Here is a 9,035-nt window from a genome sequence, read left to right as displayed (position 1 = left end):
TAATACAAAGAAACACAAACAAACAGCCTTCATAGGCATTACTTTTTATTCAATAGTCCCTACAGATTCCGATGATGTCATTATTCCCGACATCCATATTAAATAAAACACAGAAAAGGGGGATTTACAAAAAGGGTTGCTCGAGAAGCCCCCAAATCAAAAACAAACTTAAATATGATGATAATTCAGTGAGAATTACGTACATACTGTAACCAGTAACCTCGGACAGATAATTCGGCATACCTTTTACCTTTTAACAGGGAATATATTAAAAAAATGCAATCATGAACACAGTGGCGTGTCAATACATCAATATATAGTTTCCTCCCCACCACCACCCTCTTTTCGCGGTGGCAAACAGCTGGAACACTGATGCCATGACGTGATCGAGACTCTGTGGGAATAAAGCTGTGCATGATCTTCTCTCAGCATTTTTGGAGCACGTTCCTTTCCTTACTGTTTGTTACATAACGACGTGTTATTGTGTTGAAGACGTGTCTGACACGTTAACAATTTCGCTTTCAATGATGAGTTTAAAGAAACAGAGCACACCCAGTTGGACTTTGAGTAATCGTCTGTGCAGTCATTCAGAGAATCAAGCTGTTTAATACTAGGAAACCCAAAACATATGATAACCAAAGGTCGTCAGAGGTTAACATCCGTGTTTCCTCGTCAGTTTCTATGAGGGCACATGGCTCTCGACAAACGCTCTAAATCTCTTTGCACCTCTATGAAACGTCACATAAACATACACGCGTGAATATTAAAGATAATCACGAACGCTAACAGCGTCATTTCAGCATCCTTTCTTGGCCGCATGTCAAAGTTTCACCAACAGATGTAGCAGCATGAGCTCTCCTCCTCAACTGATGTAGGCTTGCTCTCGCGAGACCCCCTCATGCACCGGTTACGTCACACACCAGTGACACAAAAATCAGGGTTCAACAATAGAAAAACTTCACACCATTTTATAATTGTTAATAAATTCCCCGTTATGCCACGTAACCAAATTTAAACTTATGATTCCACATAAATTGATTATCCACCTGTGTGCTTACACATATATATTAGCTTACCTCGAGAATTTGGGGCAAGGAAGTGGTTTTATACAAAATTTCTACCCCCCTTAGTAGAATGTTTTATATAAATGAATTCCACATGATTCAACCATATTATTATGGCAGAAACAGACATTAATCCTGAAAGAAAGAAGTGACACAGTCTTTTTTCCCCTCATCTCCTTTTCAGCCTCCCCCGAGCACAGCGCACAATAACGGCGAGCCAACAGGATCAAACCGGGTAGAGCCAGTCGTGCTGCCCTATCGTCACAAAGTAGGCGGAAGGCAGCGTGGCAGACACATCCCATGCGCAGTCAGCAACAGACGTATTCCCTACCAGCATCCCACCTTAACTGTCATACCATTAACCGCAGCAGATTTACTGTGAAATCTGGTTTCATTTCGGACACACCACGAGAGATGTTTCATTGGATTAAAGTAAGCGAGAAGGATACGTGAACTTCACATTATACACAGGTCATGTCCACGTGGTTGGTCTGCTCGCCGTTTAGGCACAGCTGATGAAATGAATACACACACACACACACACACACACACACATATATATATATATATATATATATATATATATATATATATATATATATATATATATATATATATATATATATATATATATATATTTCAAGAAAAATAAATACATCTATTTTAACTATTGCAGCGCATTGTCTTAGGATAGAGAGCCCTCTGGTGGTAGATTAACACATTACATTCGATTGATTTAATCATCTATCTATCTATCTATCTATCTATCTATCTATCTATCTATCTATCTATCTATCTATCTATCTATCTATCTATCTATCTTCCACATAAACTGAGTAAACGGGCAACATTGTACAGCCGCTGCTCCTTCACAGTGCCCAGGCTCTGACAAAATATCCCATCAACCCTTGCAATCAGCTCCATCATCCAGAGGAGTGCAGCAGTGAGTCGTTTATAAGCCCGGCGCTGATCACTCTCGCAGTGTCCATCAGGGAGCAAGAGTGTACAGTTGATGGAAAATACCATGAGGTACTGTAACAGATAAAGCCGTTGTTCACAGTGATAAAGAAGCCTGGCTGGTGTTTTGAGTCTCAGAAGTGAGGTATATGTGACCGCACAGCTGATGGGCAATGTCTCAAACAAACATGTTGGGATGTTGGTAGAAAATCATTTGCGTAACTTGTAATCGCTGTGCATCTGCACTTATATACGCGTAACACAACAACATAGCAGCAGGAAACTGAAATTTGAATGAAAAGATGGCAAACATATAAATATGTATGTATAAATATGTCCGTTTCAACAAATTGCTTTAACTGTTGTCCTCTCCAGGTGGGTGCGCTGTGCCTGCATGCAAGCCTTTCTCACAATCAATAAATTATAGGCATCCAGTCTAAACTGGGGAATACCTAGTATCACAGATAAGACATGACCACAAAGCCCCAAATTTGTTGCTGGAGCAGAACAGCGTGATCTGAAGCGCCACTAAATGCAATTATCTAGCTCCTTCACTGCCACAAAGTAGACAGGGAAACATACTGAAGCATGTTTGCTTGTCTAAGATAATTTGGAGTTTTGTGGCGTGTGGAAGGTGCGGGCAGCCTCTTTCTTTAGTTGTATCCAACCGGAATGAAAGCGTCAAAGTCACTGGCGTGCTCCTGTATTAACGATAAGAACTGTATCCCACAACAACAGGCTTATTTAACAAATATACACGGCACAGTGGGCTTCTATTTTTAAAATCATATGTCTATTCTAATTATATGTTAGGCGTTTATTTTAGTCATAGCAGTGGTAGGCATGTCCTGGCGGAATCTCATTAATATTAAAACCGGGAACTAGTTAAATGGATCTGATTTCATTTTTTTCCTATTGTGGTGCATGAATTTATCTTCAACGTGCTCCGGCTGGCGTTGGAAGTAGTTCCGGTGGTTTAGCAGCCGAGCGGAGCACTGAGACCCGGGATCTTTGCGTTGATGAGCGCAAATGTGAATAGCGGGTCGAGTCCTCCAGTCTTGACTTGTCGACTGACCACAGCAGCGGTCAGTTGCACGCCTGCAGAGCGCCGTGCGCACGCAGCCAGAGTGACAGCGCAAAGGCACCACAGGACCTTTTTTTATGTGTGTGTCTGTCTTCGAAGGGGATTTTCAAGTGCAGAACAGCGTCTGGAGCTGCTTGAAGCAGAGTGCACAAATTGAGCCGGTTCTCGTATTCGCGTGAGACGGTGAGTAGTCCGTAAACAAGAATGTTTGAATATGTTGCTCATTAGGATTTGTGACAAATGATCGCACAGCGGTGGTGCTCAAAGCCAGCGGTTTTTGTTTTGTTTGTTTTTTTACTTAACGGCAGGCCGTGACAAGTTCGCTGTCTGTGACAATATGAATGCATGCAAGCGTTGCATTGTGCCGTTATACCACATCTGCTGGATAAAGTCAACTTCTCTAAGTTATTATCTCGATGCTACCGTCGGCACAGCCAGGCTGTCTGCTTACAAGACTGTTAGGAAAGTGGTGCTTAATGGAACAATTATCCAAGCAGTGAATTGTACGGGACGCGCAATACGCGGAGGACAGTGCCGGTCAGAGATTTAAAATAAAAGACTTTTGAAGTGATAACAGGGGAAGCATGAAGCCTCGCAGCAGAGGCTTACAGAAAGCTGAGCTCCACAGTGATGCAGTGGTCTATCCATAAAGCAGTTCAATTGCTTTATGATTGATATATAAATATATATAATAGTGAATCAGTTATGCATTAACAAAACACATTAATCTTGTAGCTCACATAACAATGGAAGGAAAAAGTAGTATAAGGAAAAATGAGCCTTTTTCCTTGTAATTGGCATTGTTTAACAGCGTGAGGTATTTTATAAAAGTTTAGATTATATGAACACTGGCAGTGTGTCAGTAAGAAGCTGTCTGTCACTGTTTGTAGATGCTGATGTCTTTGTTCAGTCGTGGATTTCAGAGCCTCTCCGTGTCAAGTTTAAGAGAATGTATTAAGGATATTTAATGAATGAATTAATATTTTTTTTTTAAAAAGAAGACCTAACCCTGATATGCACTTTATATATATTGAGAGAGAGAGTATGAATTTATTGAATACTTTCAAATAAATGATTTGAGCTACTTGAAGATTTTAACAGTTTAGCTGATGCAGACTTGCGTCTGCATGCGTGCGTCTTGAGTCATGCATGCAGATGACTTTTCTTTAGTTTTCCAGCGAGCTGAGTTTGGTGATGGTCCAGTTTTGCTCATTCACTGTGGATTTCTTTTCTATAGGCTGCCCATGAAGACACCATAGCCTTAACATCAAAGGTAACCGTCTAATACCGACAGGACTCTTTGTCTTACATTATGCTGCAGTATCTTTAGCTAGCCAGTACTATACAACTTCATCTCGCCAAAAATATTCAGACAAGGGGAGTTGGGGTTTGTGTGTGTGCGCTCGTGTGACAGACTGAGGAAGCGTTAGAGAGAGAAAACCCTGCTCCTGATTTGGATGCGTCTCTAATTCCTATCAAGATGAGAGCTGTCTGAACAGATTTCTCTCATCATTATTTGCTCTGAGATTTACTTGTGCTTGTAAATGGTGTTGATTGAGGGTAATTTGGCTTTTTAATTGCTGAACAGCTGCCACACTCACTGCTGATTGCCATTGTAGACTTTCTCAGTAGATCACTCATAGACCCCTAAATGCCTCATTAAAACGTTATGCAGAATCTCATGAAACGTGGCGAGAAGGAACCCTTCATAATGTTTTACTGATTTGTGTTTTATCATCAGAAAGGTCGTTGTAATTATCGTCAATGTCAGCAAATGCAATGCCAAGAACCGAGCGTAGTAATGACTTTTTGAAAGTTGAATTAACGGGCTATTTGTGGATGCACTACAGGCGTTTCAGTCTCTTTGATAAAGATGAACTCCATATGCCAGTTTTCAAATCGTATATGCCTGTCAAAAATTTTGATGTTGTCTCTCTGCATATTCATTATGACTTGTAATATATTCTTTTTGCGTGACTTCACAAGACGTGTTGAGCAGCCAGGCTTTCTTCTCAGTGTCTGCCAAGAATGATTTGCCTCCCAATTAAAACGTGATGGAGTTCGAGACGCAGAACTTCCCACAAATCTGCGACAAAAGTGGGCTTTGTTAAGCAGTTTATATCTCTTAAGAAGCCTACACTTGGTCTTTTTGCGTCACCCTGTTGAATTAAAAAAATAAAGAAAGAAAAATTACAATACACATACATGCATCCTCAGCATTAAAGCTGCTGACAGAAAAAAGTGAATAACACTCATCGCAGTGCAGTATTGTGCTGGGAAACCTTGAGTCCTGGCACTCCTGTTGTTGACATTACTTTGACACATACCTCACACCTAAACATTGCTTCAGACCGACCGCTGCGACACAGTGATGGCTCTCCCTGACAGCAAGCGCTTCTCCCAGCAGCACAGTCGGCCCAGAGCACAACCCAATCCCAAATGGAGGTCCCAGTCCCATCAAGGGTGAGCGGGATGTTGGGGAGCAAATCATGGAGAGGCCCCACATCCAGCTGCGAGACATTACAGGGCAGCTCAAGAGATTCCGTGTCCAAAGTGGGCTGTTAAGTTGAATCTTGTCTCATCTTAACATTTTTATTTGAATCTTTTCATCAATTCCACCGAAAACCACCATCTGTGATGTCCTCACTGCTCTGATTTCAACAGTTCAGTCACTGCTAACCAGTTCTTCCCATTTCATTTTTTTCCCCTTACCATCAGGGTGATGATGTCGCTGTTGCGGCATCTTCGATATCATTCAGCTTGTCTAGTGAGTTTGTCCTGCGGTCAGATCTACTCCGACTCCACCATCTTAGACCGCAGCCGATGGTTCTCCTTGTTCTGCTGCGAGCTGGAGAGCCACGCCAGCCAGAGTCTGCTGCAGGCGGAGAACTGCAAAGCAGAACAAGAACTACGATCGACAGCTGGAGTCAGAAGAGTTGGGAGTCTGTCAGTGGGATGAAACGCTCTCTGGAGAGGCAGTTAGATATACTGCTTCGATATTTATTTGTCAGAAAGCGGCAATTAAAGTGTTTGCGGAGAGGCACCTTATATGCGCTATTAATTAATAATGCATTAACAGAAAAAGAAAAGCCCCGCTGCTACTGCCACAAATAGAATCGGTGGGAAACGCTGTGTCGGGACAAGCGGCAACTTTACGCATGAGGCAGGTGGTTTTATTGTTCTTGCAGATTGGTGTAGAATCAATCCCAGCGTCCTGGTGCCTGGGCGGTGCTCATATAGAGTTTTGCTTTATTGATTAAACCCAGCATGATCAGTGTTAGCATGCATTATTTCAGTCTTTTTTTCTCTCTTTTTTGCAGCTCATAAGTAAAATCCAATCTGAATTTACAGCAGCATTGACGCCTTTAAGCAGACACACTGTGTGCTCGCCTTATTACACATGTGCTGTTAAAGACGGTCGGTGTTTAACCCTGGAAAGATCTGTTTGCTTAATGAAGAACTTAATAAGTAACAATATGCTTTTAGCAAACACAGACACCCACGCTCCTCTGTTACACAGATTGATCCCTGAGAGCCATCGTCCACTCTTTATCGTGGACACTTCCGCTAGAGGGGTTGTTATTTAACTGCCTTGCTCGAAGATAGCGTGGCAGTAGCTATTAAAAGAGGTGAGGAGGTGGTCTCGTTTGGTTTAGCAAGAAAACCCTTTAATCTGCCTCTGTAATTACCAGGCCATTACTGCGTTACTAGGGCATCAGGTCACTTTAATTACCTCCGGTCAAATCAATAATCTACTGTTTAAATAATTAAAGTGATTGTTTAGATGACCCGATGTTACCCGTAGATATGAAAAGCGTCATGCCCCGACTGCTATACGTTGATTAGCCACAAGATTAAAACTGGGGTGACCCCCACCCCACCACCCCATCAGCCTTGTACCTGAGCATCCTGCTTGATCTGATGTGGATCTGGGGAGCTTTGAAAGCCTCGGGGTCTCTGTGGTGTTCCTTGAGCCGCTTCTGAGCTCTTATGCCGATGTGGCGAGGCGTCATGTGCTGATGTGCTGTCTTTTGCTGTAGCAAAGGGGAGGGAGCATGGTCTGCAATCATTTTTAAGTGGGTGGTATATTTGAAAGTAACATACACATGAATGCAGGAACTGAGGTTTCCCAGCATTACGCTGCATTGTAATGAGATGATTATTAGTCATACTTGATAGCTGTTCATTTCCCCTGTTAGCTGTTTTTATGTCTTGGCTGATCTACGCATCCACGCAGATGATGTTTGGCGATCTAACGCGGCGGTCTCCGTCGTCTGGCTGGGAAGGCGATATTTTTGACAAGGCATTAGAGCAGACTTTCTCTCTTTTTAAGTCCCTCTAAGTTCCCTGAGTGCTCCCAGTCACTGTGATTTTTTGTCATGTCCCCAGGAAAGTACACATAATTTGAACTCGAATGTAGCAAATCCTTTTATCTTGTCAAAATCCTCTTTGATTCTGTTGCTATGATTTGGAGGGGGAAAGAAAAAAAAGAAAGATAAGTAAAAGATAAGATAGGGGATGATCACTTTTAAAGGGCCGTCATTTGGATTGAACTCGCCAGCAGCGTTGCCTGCAAGACGAGAGATGCAAAGCTTCCACTGCTAACCTGATGTAAAGCTTGCATCTTGCACAAGCTGAGAGCGCTCTGCTACTCTGGTTAGGTTTTAATGAGTAACAATTGTTAGCCAATTTGCATGTAAAACAATGCAATTATAAACAAGCATCAAAAAGCTGTAATACTTCTAAAAAATGTAAATGACTCTCCATTATAAAGTGCAACAAAACCTAAGCCATGCCTCCAAGCCAGGGCCTCTAGGTTTTTTGGATGCTTGCTTCCATTATTAATGCTATTCACAAGCCAAACTTTTTAGGTTGGTGCAGTTGGGCGCTTTAATCTATTTTTGCTGTAAATTAATGAATTTTTAAAGAGGACTAGTCCTCGCTGAATAGGGCTGGATGTGGGAATGTAGTTTGAGTCGCGGTGACGCAGTGCTATAGCCCTCTTTACTGTGCGAAGCGTGAGTTCACAAACAGCATCCCATCGCTCTCTCGGGACCTTTCGTTGGGGGATTTTGCCGAAATGCTGCACTCCTATGTTTTATTTATGACAAAATATGCCTTTTTAACTTTGCCGTTGTCAGAATCTGGAATTTTGATAGCTCTTTCCTAGTTGGTGCTAGTAAGTCTTCTGGGTCGCTAACTCCCTCTACCTTGGCAGATGTTTTCAGGTGTAATGTTCTGTGTGGGCTTAGCGAGTTAAATATTTTATTCTAGGCCTTGAGGGATTCAGTGGAACCTACTGATTTTTCTTGCTTTCTTTCAGTCAGGTTTTCTTTCAGACTTGAGAAAAACAGCGTGAGTCAGTAATGTTCTGTTTCAGTAGCGATGCCACCGAATTGACTCGGTTGACACGAGCCAGCCAGCAGGTTTCATGCACACACACACACCCAGAGAAAAAAAATGATTAAAGTGTTGTTCTGTTATGGATAAACTATTATCCTTGGTATGAATGTATCCACTTTTTTTCTTCTTCTTCTTCTTTCTTTCAAACTTTCATTTTCCTGACCACTCTCTTCTTTAAAGACTCAATGTATCGCACTGTGAAACAGTGTGTTACATCGATGCCTCTCCAGGTCTCCTTTTAAAAACAAGTAGACAGTATCAAGTTATAATTGCTTAACCCAGCCCCATTGAGGGATAAGGAAACAGCCACTGCGAGGGCATCTGATTTGCCTTGATATCTCATAATTGAACCTTTTCAGGGGTGTGCTTTCTGTGCTGAAGCAGAAAGTAATTAAGATGTTCAATACGGGTTTTTTGGACCTTTTCCTTCTTCCTTTGAATGGCCCACACTTTGAGACATGACAGCGCTCAGTGTGCCTACAGACTTTTCTTTTGACACATTAGCCTTACCCTTGCCAAGGCAGTCC

The 9,035-nt window shown here is 42.1% G+C and overlaps 1 protein-coding gene across 4 annotated transcripts in view; it reads left to right on the top strand.

The window, feature by feature from the left end:
* Positions 1-1,755: 1,755 nt before the first annotated feature.
* The window catches only part of LOC146495226 (forkhead box protein J3-like), an 85,883-nt gene continuing 78,603 nt past the window's right edge, over positions 1,756-9,035 (top strand). For 2 of the 4 annotated variants that reach the window (XM_085145277.1, XM_085145275.1), the window contains exon 1: positions 1,756-3,288. The gene's annotated coding sequence lies outside the window, so the exon portion shown is untranslated. Of the gene's footprint in view, positions 3,289-4,342; positions 4,379-9,035 lie in introns of all 4 variants that reach the window. The other 2 variants (XM_085145276.1, XM_085145278.1) reach the window with 2 other exon arrangements.

The sequence above is a fragment of the Neolamprologus multifasciatus genome, chromosome 20, assembly GCF_963576455.1.
Source record: "Neolamprologus multifasciatus chromosome 20, fNeoMul1.2, whole genome shotgun sequence".
In the NCBI taxonomy this organism is placed as follows: domain Eukaryota; kingdom Metazoa; phylum Chordata; class Actinopteri; order Cichliformes; family Cichlidae; genus Neolamprologus; species Neolamprologus multifasciatus.
Note: the sequence above shows the minus strand (reverse complement) of the source record. Positions and strands in the feature narration are given on the sequence as shown.